This window comes from Dermacentor albipictus, chromosome 4 (assembly GCF_038994185.2).
Source record: "Dermacentor albipictus isolate Rhodes 1998 colony chromosome 4, USDA_Dalb.pri_finalv2, whole genome shotgun sequence".
Lineage (NCBI taxonomy): Eukaryota > Metazoa > Arthropoda > Arachnida > Ixodida > Ixodidae > Dermacentor > Dermacentor albipictus.
This window is the reverse complement of record NC_091824.1, coordinates 7,257,452-7,276,862: the sequence shown is the minus strand read 5'-3', so window position 1 is coordinate 7,276,862 and position 19,411 is coordinate 7,257,452. Positions and strand designations below refer to the sequence as shown.

At 48.0% G+C, this 19,411-nt stretch overlaps 1 protein-coding gene across 14 annotated transcripts in view; it reads left to right on the top strand.

Annotated features, from left to right (window-relative positions):
* The window catches only part of nab (NGFI-A-binding protein homolog), a 1,159,032-nt gene that overhangs the window by 846,247 nt on the left and 293,374 nt on the right, over positions 1 to 19,411 (top strand). The gene's annotated exons all lie outside the window — the stretch shown is intronic.

Genomic DNA, 19,411 nt, shown 5'->3' with positions numbered 1-19,411 from the left:
GCGCCACCTGGCCCAAGAGCTTGCGCTAAATATAAAATATCACGAACGCGCAAAATATGCATTCATGCGTACGACGCGAGCTGTACAATGCGCAGGAAATGAATTCTGAATTTTGTCAGAACAGCAGAATACTTATCGCACGTTTCATTTATCTTTTTTTTTTTTTTGGAGTCGAGCCATAGCTAGGACACTCTCTAATGCAACAAAGGCCATGGATAAAATGGGCCATGCTGCCTGGTATACTTTTGCGGCACGGATATTGTTCACCATCACGAAGCTTTAGAGTATCTATGATGACTTGGTACACCTGTTAGAGGAACCGGAAGGTTGAACTTAATATGTCTTGATAGATGTGAGTTGACTTGGGCTTGACTATGGTCGCCAGAACGCCAAAGTGAAGCTAGACGATAGATATCAATTTATTCTGGACGCGTTCCGCCCCAGATTTATTTATTTGCACGTTCCGCCCCAAACTACAAAGGCATACCCGAGTAGTGGAAGGCGCACAGCAGAATAAAATTTTAGAAAGGGGACAGGGGAGTTTGAGCCATGCGATACGCGACAAACAATTCCAAGAGGACGAAGGGCACGTTGTTTCGCATATTTAGCGTTTGAAGAAGAGCTTAGCGTTCCGTACACAACAAAGGAAATCGAAGGTTGCTAAAACAAGCCTTTATCACTCGACAAGGCGCAGGTAAAACGAAAATTAACAGAAGATTAGTGAGCTATTAAAATGGGAAATACAAGTATTATATATATATATATATATATATATATATATATATATATTGTTACACGGAAGACGACTCAGTTAGGCGAGCAACTGTTGACAGGTTATATTTACAACAGTGGTTGCAGCGCTGACCGGTTAGATTCACAGCGCGAGCCTAGTTCGTCCTTCCTCCTCTCTTTTCGCGAGTGATGGCGCCCACGCACCTCGTTCACACAATCAAATACCACACGCGTGCAGCATAATCCCTGACGGCAGAAGCAACGTCCCGGAGCTACTAAATGTCATCACTGGGACGGTGATACTGGTTCAGTCGTGTAACGTGCACAATATCACTGGACTGGGAAGCAGATGAGGCGTCAGCGACGATCTCGTAGGTGACGGGAACCACAGCACGAAGCACTCGGTGTAGGCCTGTGTAACGAGACAGCAGTTTTTCTGACAGGCCGACCTGACTCGACGGAGACCACAGAAGCACCAACGAACCAGGCGGGAAGTGCACGACTCGGTGTCGTCGGTCGTACAAACGCCTTTGTGCTCCTGGGATTTGCGCCCCAGAAGGACTGGTGGACTCTAGACTTGATCGATAAATTATGGAAGCGGTACACATGCGCAGACTCGGCCTAGACACGTGTGTAATTGAGCTTTCGGTGGCTCTCCTAGATAAAGAAACACTGTATTTGATTAACCTAGCAGTGATAGTTGTTTTTTGCCGCTTGGCACTTTCTATTTTCACCTAGGGTGCTTTCTGCTACGTGTGTTTCATCTTGTTCTTCAGCATGTCAAGGCACGCTGCGCGCAGATGCGGCTTTTTGCTGCTGCGTGTTTCATGGCAATAAACTTCAGTTGCAAGATGCCGCTCGTCCAGTCAGCTTCTTCGTTTTACGTCTGAAGTCGCAGTCCTTTTCCTCTTTAAGCTTGCTTATCGTCTGTGAAAAGCACTCACTGAATGTCTTCTCGTAGCAGGCCGCACACGAAGCGGTCCCGAATTGACCCGTCAAGGGCGCTTCCAAACTGCACGTGCGTGACAGTTTACGAAGCTCGGCAACCTGACTAGATAAGGACTCGCCTTCCCGTTGACACCTCCCGTGAAACTTGGCATGCTCTCCAATGACGGACGGCTTCGAAGACCGGTGGTCGCTCAAAACTTTCTTCAGGATTTCGAAACTCTTTGTAGAAGACAGTTCTGGAGCTGTTAATGACTTCAACATTCCGTATGTCTTTGGGTCAATCGTGCTTGTCGCTGTCGGGTACTCGGTTGATAGTCAGGAATGGCGTAAGCCGAGGAGAGACGTAAGCCGCTCCTATTACTTTCTCTCCGGGATCGTCTTTAGCCTAAATGGCGTGCGATTTGTGCTGGATGACATAAGCTTTTTTTTAACCATAATGCAAAATCTTGAACCAGTTTCCGCTGCTTCGTTTATTGACATAATCCCATTCCCGACATTTAGTTTATGCAACTGAAAGCTGGCTTGTCATTGAATTTACTCCGCGTGGTATACGCACGTTTGGATCGAAAATTTCTCGTAGGTATGGGGCTACCCTTGAGTTTGGTGTGAAGTCCACCTAGATCGGCCGTCGTTACGGACACCCGCTTGTCGGCGACTCATTCATCTGGGCGACTTTAACACGCCGGACGTTCTTTTATTTTCGCATCGCCGCTGTTTAGCGGCGATATCTCTTGTTTCTTCTGGACTCGTGCCAGTGGTGCTACCAGACTGAAAGCACCACTAGACATAGCTTGCCGACCTTGTCTATAGAATATTGAATTACTGATGGCATTTCTGTCCACAAAATAATGTGTCTTACACTAGCTTGTACCGTCTCCACGGGCCGTGTTCAAATAAAATGTTTCTTTAATCCATGCTGACAATTTTTCTAAAATTTTTACATTTAGTGGTAATTCCATTTTACGTACACTGGCACTGGATCAATGGTGGGCGGCTGCTGGAAATAGGGTTCCGTGCCACCACACCATGATGGGCGAAATGAAAAAAACATGCTCTCCTTGTACCGTGCACCTCCCGTGGAGTCACGACCATGCCGGAGCCCTGGATTGTGTGTGAGAGCGACAAAAGGGGAGGAAGGACAGGGAGGTTAGCCAGCGTAATTGCCGGCTGGCTACCCTGTGCTCGGGAAAGGAGTAAAGGCAATAAAAGGAGAAAGGAGAATAAAAAAACTGAAAAAAATTCACACAGTAACGCGACGCTGCGCGCTACAACATTCAAAGGCGGCCGCACAGCTCGCATGCCCTTAAAAGCTTCAGCTGAAGCCCTTAAGACCTTGAGTGCCGAAACGCGTCTGGGCCAGAGTCCTAGAATGTGTTCTTCTGTGAAGGGGCGATTGTCCAGTTTTTGGAGCGCGGCCACGAGCACTTTTGTTTGCACATTGCAACAGGGGCAGCCACCGAGCCCGATCGTCTCCTCGCAGCCGCAGGTGTCGCAAGTAGGGTTGTCGGCCACTACATTCCGGAAGGAATAGGGGTTCGTGAATGCCACGCCGAGCCACAGGCGGCACAGAAGTGTTGCTTCCGCTCGTGGTAACCCTGGTGGAAGGCGGAGTTGCAGACGTGGATCCAATCTGTGGAGACGTGCGTTCGTGAATTCAGCTGTGTTCCACAGATTCTGCGTAAGCTCGCGTGCGAGGAAGCGAAGACTTGTGGCTGCATCTGCTCTTGACCGTGGTATATTGGTATAGTACGGGAACCATCGTGGGCCGATCGGGCAGCGCCATACGCACTGTGGTTTCACGAAATTCCGCTGTGACCTGCTATCCACTGGTAGATGATAGTGTGCCTTTTGTCGATTGCGTGACGGTGGCGTAGTCTGATGTCTGCGACCCTGCATTGTGGCTTCACTCATAACCCACTCTACCGTTTCAGGAGGGTACAACACACGGTTAAATATGCACTGGTCAGTGAGTTGGGCTTAGGCGTAAAGATAAGGTTTCAACGCTTGGTTCTGACATAAAGTAAGAAACAAATTCTTTGATTTGTCACAAAGGGGGATATTATGACATAAAACGCACGGACAAGAAGGTCCGATTGCCATTGTACTCACGTCGTCGTAGTCGCACTCGGGTTGTTATACCATCGACAGCATTGAATTATCGTCATCCCATTGCGTAATGCCGTCATCGCCTGTGCCGTTTTACCTACGTCATTCCTTCTTCGTCAATCTGTCGTCTATAGTTGTCGTCATGCCGCCATGCTCATGGGCGACCTTGGCAAGCCAGAGCCGTAGCAAAATGGGATGACACCAAGTGGGCCACATACAGCCGAAGCCACACGAGTGTCAGTATGACCACTATAAATAAATGTGACCTCAAGTGTGTCGCTTCATTTCTCGAGTGCTATTTGCATTACCGTGTACAGTCATCGTCAGACGAGTTCTGCAGTAATTTTTTGTTCTACCCTTTTTTTTTTCATTCTACTTCAACCCGCCGAGGAAGCGTTCGCTGTTATGCGAACGCGGGTTCCGAGCCTCGTGCATCACTGTGAACGCCGTTTATGCGCTGACCCTGCGACATCCGCGCTTGGCCGTTGAACTCGTTCGTCAAAAAACTGCCTTTCTCCTACCCGCCATTTTCGCGTCTCGTCATCGCTCGGCCGCGGTTTCGAAAGGCCCGCCAAGAAAGCGGGCGCCTGCGTGCTCTCTCTCTCTCTGCTTTATTCGCGGTGTATGTGTTCTCCGGGCACTTGTGACGTGGACATTCACAATTGCGAGGCTGTTCTACAAAGGCTCTCGGTTGTCCGTGGGGACCGCTTAAGATGTCGCACACAATAGCCGCTCCTCCGACCCCGATGCTATTGTGATCGGCCCGGTACCAAAGAGTTCACCCTCGCCAGGGTGTCAATGCATTTTGTGTGCTTGCTTCTATTGCATTTTACCTGTGTCACGCGGGGGCCACGTAAATCTGTTTACAGTGGAGGATTGCGTATGCGATTCTTCAATACTTCCACTGCGAGGTTTTTTCTCGGCCTCCGCAGTCGTCCTATCTCCTTCGCAAGAGAAAAAATTCACCTGAAACAAACGCATTCAGAAGTGCGTATGCTAATTCGCTTTCTATGTGCATCACTACTTGTTGCTCCAGGCCGCGGACGGGGGTTTATTTTTTCTGGCCCATGGATTGTTTTCTTTCTTTACGTTGTGACCCTTGTGTCTATATCCATCCCTGGCTTTGTGCTGGATGTCTTAAATCGCCCCGCGTTGCCGCACGTGCGTTGGTGCACCGAGAGAGTACATAATCTCTCGCACAATGGCGCCCGGGATTCTTGACCTCCGAGGCGCCTTTGTTTACCTCCATCGCAGGAAGGGTGCAGCAGCGCCCGGTGCAGAACAAAGATGGAAAGGGTCAACCTTTTTTCGCTCGCTTCTTTCTCCGCGCTTTTTAAGCGGCTCGCACACTGCGCGTTTGATTTGCGCCGTCGCGGGGCCTCGCGGCCGGTCGGCGCAGTCATCGTGTGGGAACCACCGTTAACTGACCGAGTTCACTGACATCCTTCGCCGTCTTCCTCCCGCCCGACCAGCGGTCGCCCCGGTGGGCCTTTGTCGCTGCGGACCGTTCTGAAGGACGCGCTAAGATTGCCGCCCTCTTTGCCGCCGGCAATCCGAACTGTCTCGCTTCGTTCGTCTTGTTTTGTTCGTTTATGCACACGCTTCAGGCTCCATCGTGTAAGCGTATCTTTATTTTTCTTCGGCCGCGAAACATGTTTTTCTGCCGATGCTTTGTCACCGGTCAGAAGCAGGTTTGTGCTGCTTGTGGCTTGGAGGCGTAACACCACCCGCGCAGCAAACATTGAGAAGCCGATGGCCAACTTCTCTCTTTCTCTCTTGTGCGTGGCAGAAAGCATAGAGTGGTATCCTCACGTTTGGGGAAGCAAGGTCCTTTGTCTTCATACACGCATGCCTGATATTTGCATTATCGCACACGTTATCCGCTCAGCTCGTGTGATCTGCAACGTGCACTTGGGCTAATATATATTCTCCTCTTATGGCACCTATCACTTCTCCTTCCATCGCTGGTCGCATGCTGCTGCGCATTAGCATGCGTGTTTCCGCCATACAGTATTGCACTCTTTGAGGATACACCATGACACAGTCGCAAAGCTACTAAACCAATCGGTGGTATAAAATTAGGACATTTTTATACGCTGCCATTTATCTTACATGGCGATAAATGTGTCCACAGACGGGGACAGCATCAACCACGAGACATTTTGGTGGTAACAGGCAGGTCGAGTTTGGTGAATGTCGGCCGCCTTCAGCCGCTCCTCGCTCGCGAGGCGCGGTCAGTCGTGCGACCCGTGTGCGACAGGCTGACCGAGCCGTGCTTTCGCAAGGCTGTGTCCTCGTCGCTCAGTAACGCGGCTCGACCAACATAAATCTTGAAAGCTTCTCATGTTGGTCACTGGTAGTGAAACACGATTACAGCGCGAAGCGAGACGAAGAAACTTGCATTTATTGAACAGGAGCGATGCTGGACTAGAGTTAATGTCGACAAGTCTTGAAAGGCGACAAATCTAGATTCCAAACGAAAGCTTGACATTCGCGCTAGTTTAGCGCCAATGTCATGACGATTAGCGGGACGCTGTGCCACCCGATCAGGGCGTGACAAGCATACATGTTTAATTCCTATGTTGTTCTCCCCATTAGTTGTTTTCGCTCTCTCCTTCCTCTTCACTCACCATGCCCCTACCTGTTACTCTTTTGTTTTCTTCGCTCAAGGTTCTTCTCTATGCAACTCTTCTATTCTAATACTGGCAGGTGTTTGTTGCTTATTTACTATTTTTCTCCTTACTGTAGCTGTCTTTTGTTTTCAAACAATATAATAAATCAATCAGTCAATCAATCAATCATGTTTATTTAGCGTGCGCAGGAACAACCCTTAAGGTCTGAACACTGGCGCGCACATACATCATCATCATCATCATCGTTAATAATAATAATATTTGGGGTTTTACGTGCCCAAACCACTTTCTGATTATGAGGCACGCCGTAGTGGAGGACTCCGGAAATTTCGACCACCTGGGGTTCTTTAACGTGCACCTAAATCTAAGCACACGGGTGTTTTCGCATTTCGCCCCCATCGAAATGCGGCCGCCGTGGCCGGGATTCGATCCCGCGACCTCGTGCTACGAAGCTTGATACAACTGAGGAGTTCGTGACAGGTGAGGACACCGTGTAGGATTTTCAAGAGAAACAAAAGGTCAGTGCGATTACGTCAGGAGCGAAGTTAGGGCAATGCCAACAATCCAGCAGCATTAGAACGAGTTCCAATGACACTGTTTGCAAAGTGGTGATGATATTCGCTCAGAAACGTTTTCTGGACCCGATCTATAATGTCACTGTTAGATCTGGAAAAGCCATTCCAGACGACCGACACATATTCAAGTAGAGAAAGACAGATAGTTGTGTATAACTTGGGGAATGGTGTAGGAGACTTGAATTCTCTCGATAGTCTGCAAACAGATCCAAGGGAGCGCATACCCCGCATAGCAACGCGTTTAGTTTGAGCAGAAAACTGTAAGGTTGCATCACAATGTACACCAAGACCATTGATCTCACAGACCTTACAGAACGGTACAGAATGTACAGAATGAGAAAAGAAGTGCTTGCGGTTTTGCGTGTGAAGGTCAGGACATTGATCTTAGCAGCATTCAAGGTGAGGTTATTATGTTCAGGAGGGGGGAACTTTGGGCCAGTTGGTCCGATATGTTTAAAGAAGAAAGGAACCAGGACTTCAGACGGGATGTAAGACGAAGGAGTGGACAGCACGAGTGGTAACTAGTAACTGAGGTTTATTACCATGCAACACATAGCAGCAAAAGATCACATCTGCGCTCAGCGTGCCTTGACATGCTGAAGAACAAGATAAAACACACGCGGCAGAAAGCATCCTTGATGACTCTGGAAAGTGCCAAAGGGCAAAAGACAACTATCACTGGTTAATCAAAAACCCGGTTTCTTTATCTAGAAGACCACCGAAGGCTCACTTACACACGTGTCTAGGCTAAGTCTGCGTATGTGTGCGGCTTCCGTAATTTCTCGCTCACATCTCCCCGTCCTACAATGATGACTTGATTGAATTTAGTAAAGCAACCTTTGCATTCCCTGGTGTGTCTGGTGAGATTGGCGCCGCTATCACCCTTCAAGGAGCGGAAATGCTGCCGCATCGCAGCGGGAACTGGTACACCACATTAGTGGCACAGTGCGCGTATACTGGTACTTGTGCAGGCGTCCTTGCGCGGGCCATCCGCCACGCGCCTACATAGTTGGGATAGTTTGCACGGGGCTGAGAACACGAGTCGAATGCCCTATTTGAAACACCTCATGGTAATGAGGTGTTTCCCTCGCACCTCGCGCAGCCAGACGGTACTTCGAAGCGTTGCTGATGACTTGCGCAAGAGCGAAGTTATACTGCTCCTGTCCGACAGGGAAGGCGGGTTTGCCGTTCTCCCAAATGAGATGTTTCGTGAAAAGGCTGTGCAGGCAGTTACGAAGAACTTCAACAAGAACCAGCTTAAAACCAACTAAGGTGAAACGGGCTGCTTTGAACTTGCTCGAAGAGATGGATCTTCAAACCCTGCACAAACAAGTGGAAGGTATTAAGGCTGGTGGCTTGACTATGTTCTTTTCCGCTAAGACGCATAAGGACTTGTGCCTAGTACGAACAAAAGTCACAGAGAAAGGCAGCTGGCAGCTGGCGTTTGATAAAGTCTCGCATAACAAATTGTTACATAAGCTAAGCTACATTCTGCAAATTAACAAACTACTCGCCTGGATAAAGAGTTATTTGACTAACCGACGTCAGTTTGTAACACTAAATTCAGCCAGTTCAGATAAGGTGCCCGTTGATTCCGGCGTCCCCCAAGGATCAGTTCTTGGTCCGCTTCTGTTTTTACTTTACATAAATGACATTGTGGATCACATTTCTGTGGGTATTAGGTTGTACGCTGATGACTGTGTTCTGTACGAAAAAATTTCCTCTGTTGACGATCAAATTAGACTGAATGATGCCTTTAAAAGCATAGTAACATGGTGCAATGATTGGCAAATGGAAATTAACTTCGATAAAACTGTCTTTATGAGAATATCGTTAAAAAACAAGCCTTTATTGTACAACTACAATACCGAAAACATCATGCTTTCTGAAGTAACCGCATATAAATACCTTGACCTCTGGATTACTAACACTCTCTCGTGGAACAAACATGTTGACATTGTCACGGCAAACTGCCTTCGAAAACTATTTTTCCTAAGACGCTCTCTAAAATTCGCCACGCCTCCTGTGCGGTTTCTTTCTTACAATGCCATCATTCGACCAATGTTGGAATACGCAATTGTCATATGGGATCCTTTTACTAAAAGAAACATTACTAAACTAGAAAAAGTTCAAAAAAGGGCAGTACGATTCATATACAATTCGTATGGTCGCACTTCAGTTACGGAGCTTCTCAGGAGAAGTGGATTGCCACCTGTAACACAAAGGAACCAAACATGCCGTTTAAAGTTTTTATTTCAGCTCATAAAGGGGCACTACAACATTGATACATCACGATTTATCACTTTCTCTACTGGTTATGCTACACGTCATCGACACTCACAGACAATAACACCGTTAATTACTAAAAAGAATTGCTTCAAATTTTCCTTTTTCCCCAGAACTATTGTTGAATGGAATAATCTTACTAATGACGTTGTAACTCAATGCTCATTGCCATTATTTGAGTCGCACCTATGTTTATGTAGCGAGTGATTTACTGTGTTATTCAGTAACTGCTTGCATTTGTACATCGCGAGTGACCTATGTTATGTATCGCTGTATATTTACTTGGATGTTTTTCACTTTGTATCCACCCTGCTAAGGTCCTGGTAACAGGACCGCAGTATCAATAAATAAATAAATAAATAAATAAATCCTCATCAGGTGCCTCATGAAGCATCTCAACAGCCTCACGGCCTAAGACCAGTACAAGACTAAGTGCATTATGAAACATCGTTCCAGCGCACAATTGAACACGGACGAGAAGAGAAAGACAACACGAACGCCGGATTTGAACTGAATTTTATTCATGGAAAACAGGGCTTTATGTACACAGAGGGAGGGAGGGAGGGAGGGAGGGAGGGCTGCTAGTGCGCAGGGCTACCCAAAAATATTTCCTTGGTCTAGGCAACAGTCATCAGAAGTGTCAAACCAAAAGGAGAAAGGAAGGAAAGCAAAAAGTGAAAAACAAAAAGGTGAAAAAACCTTTCCCTCTCTTTTCTTCCCCTCTTCTTTACAACACTCAGTTCAATTTTGCTCATCTTCCGCCCTACCTAGCTGATTCGACAAACACGTTTGCCCCGAGATAATCAAGCTCTTTTTTCCCGAGTACAACAGAAGGAGCACTGACACAGTAATCGTTTTCATTGGAGATACAAAATGCTTCAAAAATTTCCCGGTTTTTCTGATTGCTATATTTGCGCAACACACATGTTCGGTCGAAAAACACTTGCATGCTGGCTTGTGCGAGCAACGGCGAATGTGGTCGGCTAAATGACCAGCGCCACTTTGTGAAAAAGCGTTCCTGCGATGCTCTAGCAAGCGTTCATTCAGACAGCGCCTGGTGTGGCCAGTATAGCATTTCCCACAGGCGAGGGGAATACTATACACGACACCGACGTCACATTCAACGAGGGCTTTGGTATGCTTTATTTTGCAGGCTGGCTTCTTCTGGGATTCGTTTACTAGGCGACACAGTCGCCCCAGCTTTTCCGGTGCTGAAAACGCACCCCGCACCTGTCACCAACCTTCTTGAAGTGGTGGGAAACCTGGTGCCAATAGGGCACTACGACAGGGTGCTTTTGCGGGCGTGCGTCTTTTTTCAGCCTGCGCCTCCCATCAACCTTTGCCTCGCGAATCTGGCTCTCTACCACCGAGGTAACGATTTCTCCGTGGAACCCAGCCTTCTCCAGACGCCTTAGCTGGGCGTCGACGCTGTCACGAACTTCGATGTTCGCATGACTTCTCTAGAGCAGAGCGTGTGCAGTTTTTTGCTATAGCACTTTTTACGACCTTGGAGTGGGCCGATTGATAATTCAGAATTTGTTTTTTTGACCGTGGGTTGTACTGCCAGCACACGCGCGCTCTATGAAAAATAAGGCACAAGTCGAGGCACTGGATGCGACCATCTTGCGGCAGTTCGTGCGTGAACTTCTTTCCAAAGGCGTTACTATAGCAAAAATATCGAGAATGTTGCTTATACTATTGCCTCTATCCTGAGCATCAGTCGTATTCACTACCACGAGGTAATCGTCGACATATCTAAAAGCTTTCTGCACGCCTGCGTTGTATAGGGACGCTTGAATGCGCTTGTCAATACTTGCCAAGAAAATATTGCTTAAAAGTGGTGCTAGGCAAGAGCCGATGCACACTCCTTCTTTTTGGATAAAACAGCTGTCATTAACAGTGATAATGGGGGATGAGAGAAACGGATATTAGCTCTAAAAAATTGTTGGTTGATAACCCAGTCATGTTTTGGAAGGCCACTGGTGCCATGTCTTCAATGTGGCTTCTAACCGCGCGGAAATGCTCAGGATGACGCAATGAGTAGAACAAATCTTCTACATCGATAGAAAATGCAAACCTCTTTTGACACGAGGTTTCACAGCCAGAAAAAGATTCCACAGCCTCTGTAGAATTTTTTAACCAGAAAAGGGTCTTCTAACGAAATGGTGCCAAGGTGCTTCTGCAGATACCTTGACAAGATGCCTTGCCAGGAGCCCTTCTCAGTGACAATAGCCCTGAACGGAACAGATTCCTTGTGGGTCTTTTCAGTAAAGAAAACACTCAAAGACACAATGTCAGCAGCGTTGATGCTCTTTCTTAATTTTTCTAGGTTGAGCTCTTCACATAAAGCAATAGCCTTTTTCTTCACTTTAGGTAACGACACATTCACTGGGACAAAGTTTTTTGCGATAGCCTCATTTGCCTTCTGTAGGAACAGAACTTTTGGCATCACAACAAAGCCGCCCTCTTTGTCCCCAACTAATAGGTTAAGATCCTTGCTCTTCAAGTAGTTAACAGTGAATCTGACAGGTAATTTTGGAGGAAAAGGCGCACATCTATGTTGCAGTGACTACGCCTTCAGCTATACATCGCTCGTGTTCATCTGAACTGGCTGCCGCGGCCACATTTCTGACTATAGACAGCATTCGTACCGGTTCTTCTTTAGGCTCGATACAAAACTTAGGATCACGGCTTAGCACTGCTACAACCCTTTCAGGCAAGTCACACTCACCGATGTGGGTAACTTGCTTTGGTGCAACTTGCTGTCGCACTTGCGCTTTCTTCAACGCACACAGATTTGTAAGACACATGCTCCACAAAAATTCGGAAGTCCTTGTAGCCTCACGGTTCAGCGTTCGGAAAAGTGGGTCACCATTCTGTCCAGGCACTAACGGAGCGGAGTAGGTGCGCAGGCAGTTCTGAAGGTGTCTGATCTGTCGCCACAGCTCGGAGCGCATAATCTTTATTATCCTTCTTGAATGTGGGGCAGACAGGAAGCACGGCGCAAACAGGGCATGAACACCAGGTAGGACAAGACGGTGGTCCAGAGCGGGCAGGCAGGCTTTCCTTCAGCCCTTCTTCAGGCAGTGGGCGAGTCGCTGTTGTGGAAGCTGCGGCACAAGGCACGTGGGCGGGAGCAGGTGACCCCCCTCAACAGAGGCGCCCTAGAAGTCATGCCCCATGTGCACAAAATGGCACAAAACCAACAAAAGCGCATTCAACTCGTGTTCTAAGCCCCCTGCAAGTTATCACAACTATGTAGGCGTGTGGCGGATGGTCCGCGCAAGGTTGCCTGTATTACGAAGCACGAGCACCAGTACGTGCACTGTGCCACTAATGTGGTGTACCTGTTTCCGGTGCGATGTGACAGTGTTTACGTTGGCCACACTGGCCAATGTATCAACGATAGACTGCGGCAGCATTTCCGCTCCTTGAAGGCTGATAGCGGCGCCAATCTACCCAGACACACCAGGGAGTGCAAAGGTTGCTACCGCAAATTCAATCAAGCCAACACAGTAGGACGGGAAGACTCTATACTTGATCCAAAAATTATGGAAGCGGCACACATGCACAGACTTGGTCTAGACACGTGTGTCTGTCTTCGGTGGCTTTCCTAGATAAAGAAAACCGGTTTTGTATAACCTGTGATAGTTGTTTTTTGCCCCTTGGCACTTTCCATAGTCATCTAGTGTGCTTTCTGCCTCGTGTGTGTCATCTTGTTTTTCAGTATGTTAAGGCAGGCTGCGCGCAGATGCGACATTTTGCTGCTATGTATTTCATGTTAACAAACCTCAGTTCATGTTAACAAACCGCAGGGTGCTACAAAGGGACCCGTATGGGTTTCCTTTGTAGCAATTCCTACGAACGGGTGGATGTCTGATTTTCTCTTTATTAATTACTTTTCTCCACCTTCCGGGTTTCCGCAGAAATACTACGTCAAACACTTGCCCTTGCTTCGTGTGTTGTCGACAAATTGGACTTTTCAGTGCCATCTGCTAACCGCCTGCTTAGCTCAGATGGTAGAGCGGCTGCTCCGGAAGGGGTGGTCCCGGGTTCGAATCCCGGACCAGGACGAATTTTTCTTCAACTCTGAGGCTTTTCTTTCGAGGAACCCGTATGGGTTACCTTTGTAGCAATTGCTACGAACGGGTGGATGTCTGAATTTTCCCTTTATTAAACCTCAGTTACCAGTTACCGCTCGTCCTGTCCACTCCTTCGTCTTAGGTCTCGTCCGAAGTCGTGGTTTTTTCTTCTTTGAAGAGGTTATTATGTTTGCACCATTTAGAAAAGGAAAGTAGGTTCGACTGCAGGGTGCAACAGTCCTCAATGGTGAGAATTCTTCAAAAAGTTTGGATGTCATCGGCACATAGAAGGAAAGAAGAGTTCCATATAACTGAACGAACGTCATTAACAAAAATTTTTTAAAGGAATGTTCCTAATACTCATCCTTGAGGGACGTGGCTAGTGGCCGTGTAAAAATAAGACGTTTAGTCATTGACGTTAACATAACATGATCTATTAGGAAGGTAATTGCGCAAGAGATTGACAACTGACGAGTGAGCATCACAGTGCGTCAGCTTGATCAGTAGCAGTGAGTGGCAGACTCCATCAAAGGCTTTGCTCAGGTGTCAACTTGCCCCTTTTGACGTAACAGTGCGGAGAGCTGTGTCATGAAACTCGCGAGATTTTCGATAGTGCTGCAGCCGGTGAGAAATCCCCGCTGATTCGGAATTAGTGAGTTCTTCATAGTAAAAGACGATATGTTGTGAAGAGCAAGCTCAAAAATCTTGGACCTGACGCAGGGAAGAGAAATTGGGTGATAATTCGAGACAGCTCTTTTACAGCGAGACTTAAATACAGGAAAAACGCGAGCAGTGTCCACATGTAAGGGCAAATAGAAGTAGTAAAAAATTTGGGAAATTTGGGAAGTTTGTCACGCGCTAACGCAAGAGTAAGTAACAGTACGAGCAGCCAGACGAAAAATACCAGGCACTAAGCGACGGTTCTCCAGCTGGCGCGGTATCTTTGACTTCGTCTTCTTCTTCGCCGTTTTGCTGGGCACGCAATGCTGACTGTTCGCTGGCTCAAAACACCAGGTGGAATTATTCCCCCTCCCAATGAAGCATCGACTCGATGCTCAAACACATGACATACGCAGAAAGTACGCACATTAAGTAAGACAAAAAAAGGGGGGGGGGGAAACGCGCTAGCACACATATTGGCATGCACACGAGGAAAAAAAAAGGGTTCTCTCGTCGGGAACAAAAAAAGAAAAAAAAACAACACTTCGTAGTTCTTTGGAGGACGACGCGACGACAGCAAAAAACAAAAGTTTGTTTCACCAGTACACTTACCATCACCGTGAAAAATACGGCTTGAGGAGGACGACATGTATACAGTTTCTGCGCGTGGTGAACGGCGTTTGGGCGATGGTAGGTCTCCGTCTAGAACCACTTCATAGTTCACATCGCTTACACGCCTTGTACTGTGTATGGTCAGAAGTACTTGCTCAGGAGTTTCTCGCTGAGGCCTCGCCGTCTATGGAGGTTTAACCCAAACTTGGTCACCAGGCTCATAAGTAACTTGTCAATGGTGAAGATTGTACCTTATCGCATCTGTACACTGCTGCTGTCTTATGTGGACCGGGCCAGTTGACGTGCTTCCTCGGCACACTGAATGTACTCCTCGACGTCAGGAGCTAACTGGTCGAGCTGATCGATGTCTTCATACGGAATCATAGCGTCTAGCATAGTTTGAATATCTCGACCATAAGCGAGGCGAAACGGCGTAAATCGTGTAGTTTCCTGTGTGGTAGTGTTGTACGCAAACGTTACGTACGGCAGGATTTCGTTCCACGTTTTGTGCTGCACATCCACGTACATAGCGAGCATGTCTGCCAGTGTTTTGTTTAGTCTTTCTGTCAAGCCGTTATTCTGAGGGTGGTATGCAGTGGTCTTTCGATGAGTCGTGTAACTCAAGTTCAAGATGTCGTCGTGAAGCTTCGCCGTAAATGCCGTCCCTCGGCCAGTGATGATGAATGATGGTGCGCCATGCCGAAGCACAATGTGATGCATAAGAAACTGGGCAACTTCAGATGCTGTCCCGCGTGGAAGTGCCTTCGTCTCAGCGTAACGCGTCAAGTAGTCAGTTGCGACAATGATCCACTTATTGCCGGAGGAAGACAAGGGAAATGGTCCAAGAAGGTCCATTCCAACTTGATCAAACGGCGTACGCGGAGGGTCGATGGGTCGTAGAAGGCCTGCAGGCTTGAAGGGTGGTGACTTTCGGCGCTGGCATTCAAGGCATCCTTTCACGTAGCGTTTGACGCAAGAAAGCAGTCTAGGCCAGTAGTACAGTTGCCGTACCCTGTTCAGAGTCTTTGAGTAGCCCAAGTGACCAGATCTCGGCTCGTCGTGGCAGGCTAATAGGATGTCGTCGCGAAGGGCTAGAGGCACTACTAGACGATGTGGTTTGTCGTCGGCACCTGTGTTTCTTTTGTATAAGATGCCCTCTCGTAGGCAAAATGACGACAACCGTCACGAAAGTGGGCGAGGAATGGACGCGATGCCGCCTTCTAAGTGATCGATGATGGGCCTTAACTCAGCGTCCGATCATTGTTTAGCGAGCAGGTCCGGTCTGCTGAAGACTCCCAGGAAGACACTGTCGCTTTGAGGCGCCAGAAGTAGATTATGAAAGGGTCGAGAAACCTTAGTCAGTTTTGGTTAATTATTATACTAATCTTATTCAATAGTTATGTACAACCAATGAGACCATTTACAAGATCCAGATCCGAGACATTTACAAGATCCGAGTCCAGGTCTGCTATTCTGAGCAAGGACTGAGAGCGAGGCGGCTGTTCACGTACGGCCGACCGGTGCGGAGCACCGAGATCGACGTGTAGAAACAAGTTTTCTCTGAATTTCGCCTGCTCAGTCTTTGTTAGACCGGCAAGGGCTGTTCCAAATGACAGTAGCATATTCCAAGAGAGGTCGGCAGAGGGATGTTTAAGAGCGTAAGAAAAACTCTTACAATTGCTCAATGGCTTCGAGATTCGAACCCAGGGTGCGCAGGCCGCGCTGAGTGACACGTTGAGCGAGAAGGCGAGCTTCGAATCAAAGATGGTTTCCATGGTTAGCAGTTTAGCACTCACTAGAGAGTGCGGCTCTGCGCAGGTGGTTAGGGGAGCACAACACGTTCGTGATGCCTGATTAGTCTTATCTTTCGGGCGTACAGCGCTGGATTGTTTCCCTTGCACTGATCAGCAAAGGTGGATATGTCTTGTTTAAGCAGAGTGCAGTCCCGAGGGCTGTGCTTTTTTAAATATCTTTATGTCATCCACATCAAGCAAGGAAGACGGGTTCTTTATTCCTTTGTGTGCATCATTTACAAAGATTCAAAAAAGAAGTGGTCCAAGGACAGACCCTGTGGCACACCGCTGGTAGCTTTTTACCTGCTTGATGACCATCCATTGGAGTTGGCTCATCATTATCGGTCTGACAGGCAGTCCCGCAGCGAATGCATTAAAGGTGCACAAACACTGATTTCATGGAGTTTGGAGAGCAACAGGGCATAACTGGCGACATCAAGCGCCTTGTTTAGGTCACAGTTAACAGTATTAAGTTGACTCGTGTTCTCAGCCACTTCCGATGCGTGAGCCATAAAGCTGATGAGGTTTGTTGTTGTTCAACGGCCCGGTATTAACTCATGTTCATTAGGCATTAGGCTGTTCCGTACGATGTATCCGATTAATGTGTGCAGGATAAACTCAAAGATTTTCGAGCCAGAGCATAGGATAGATGTTAGTCTGTAGTTTTTTACGTCTGTTGTCGAGGCAGGTTTGTTGACGGGATTGGCACGGTAGCTGGTCCATGGCGTAGGAAGTGATCGTGTTTTTAGGCAGGTTCTGTGTATGGAAGTCAGGACTGGAAGAAGCGCATCACTGAATTACTTAATTAAAGATGCGGAGATACCGTCATGGCCATATGAAAGCGGTGGTCTTGCACTGGGAATGCTTTTGGCGATATGTTCTTCACTAATATACGCAGTGCTTAGCGCATTATCACTGTGGATGACGTGGCGCCTCTGCTGAAAGCTGATTGTCGCTCAGACGCACCTTAGACGTTCTCGATAGTTTTGTGATTGCTTGTTAACAGAGCGAGCTCAATTGCACACATTTCCAGATATTTGAAGATTATTTATAAAGATAATTTTCGGCTAAGATAATATAGTTTTCGTGGTGGCGGTCGTACAGTTATTTACTGAGATATTGGTACTAATTGAATTCAGCTTCTCATTTTTCAGATGCGCTCTTCGCTCGCGAAGTTCATTCGAAAAGCAAAATTCGTAGCGTAATGGGCGACCTTTTTCTTTAGGGGAACGTACATACGGATTCCCTGCTGCAGAATGTCATTGACATGTCGAACTTGATAATTTGCGTTATCTTATATGAATATACGAGACCAGTCTGTCTTGCCAAAATTGTGATAAAAACTAACTAACTCAGGAGTGAAAATAACTGCCGAGAGTCGAATGCTTTTGGTGCATTTTATTTAATGAACTGTCTGTGTGCTGTAAGAATTCAAAGAAAAGGTTGGTACTTGTATGCTCGCACCAGTTTTCTGTGTTCATGAGGGACGCGCACGATTTCTGTGTTCGACAAGCATAAGTAAAATATGTTGCCATGTGAGTGTAGCTCATGGTTCAACAGTGAAATGTTGCAAGAAAGGGCACCCCTGCCTCAGTCCCTTGTTGATGTGAATTTTCTCCTCGCTTCTCGTCCAATACCATTCAACGCATACGGTATTTTCTAGGTAAATCTCTCTCAGAAGCTGTAGACAATCGACCCCTAAGCCTTCCCCTTGCAGGCCGACGACGCCAAACGCGGCATCGGCACAATACAAATAAACAGTAATAATAATAAAAACGATCCCGTGCTCTCTTCCCGGCCCTTCCGCTAGCCCCAGCGCTCTTCCTGACGTCACCAGGGTGCACATGGGCATGTCACCAGGAGGAGACGCCGTCGATTGGTCGGACAAGAACCCACGACTTCCGCTTAGACTGCCAGCGGGTGCGCGCGCTCCCTGCTCGTCGCTGCCGTGTTTCTCGCTTGTGCGCGCTTGGGAATCGGTAACTACGGCCCGCAGCGCAGGTGCGAAATCGCTCGCCTTCCGACCCACTCGCGCTTAGCGGTCTGATGAGCTGCGCGGACAGAGTCCGACGGTGTTTCGCGAAGGCTAGAAGGTGCGCGGTGCTTGGCTGCAAAAGCGCCGGCTGGAAACACGAAGCGGCGCGAGACCGGCTGCCTCACGTTGACGCCCTGCTCAATGCCACACGTGCGCGCAACGCAGGGTCCATAGCTGCCACGGCAGCAGCAGCGGGTTGCCGACGGGCGCGTTCTAGAAAAGCGCGTTGTCGGTGGCGTACGTCACCTGACGTTGGAGCGGCACTCGGCCGGGAGGAGAGATGAGCCGACGAACGGGGCGTAGCGAAGGAAAGAGCGAAACGAGAGAGGGCCGCGTTTCAATCATCAAACGCGTGTAACTCCGCTGTGACCGTTTCGAAAAATTCTCGCGGCTGCGTGATCGTTGCACACTCGTGCACAACTACGGCATCGCATTTAAATTTAGACCTCTGGGTGGTGGCGTAGGGGCGCTTTGCGAGTGCTTACTCGTGGGAATGCGAAAGCATTGCACCGTTGGTAGACCTCGCACCATCATGTACGCCCTCATTTTAAACACGCATGACGTGGCGTCACCTCCTCCCCTGCGTCGTCAGGTGCCCAAGTGACGCACGTACTATGCGACACCTCAGCCAGACGGCTGCGATGTGAGGTGTGCAATGACGCACACTTTAGGCACATCTTTAGTCAGCCAGAACCGTGGAGCCACCCTGGCGTCGGGGATGCTTGCTCATTTCGCACAACGGAGGTCCGGGTTCGGTTCTCACCGAGACCGAATTCCACCAAGTTTTCTTTTTGAAGCCATTGAGAGGAAGCTTTAGCTCGGGCGCTCCTATCTAAATACATGTAAAAGGAGGATTCCTTTTTCTCGGCAACCACTGCACCACATTTGGCCAGGTTTGTTGCATCGAAAAGAAAAACCTAAATTATAGTGACTGTTGGTCCCGAATTTT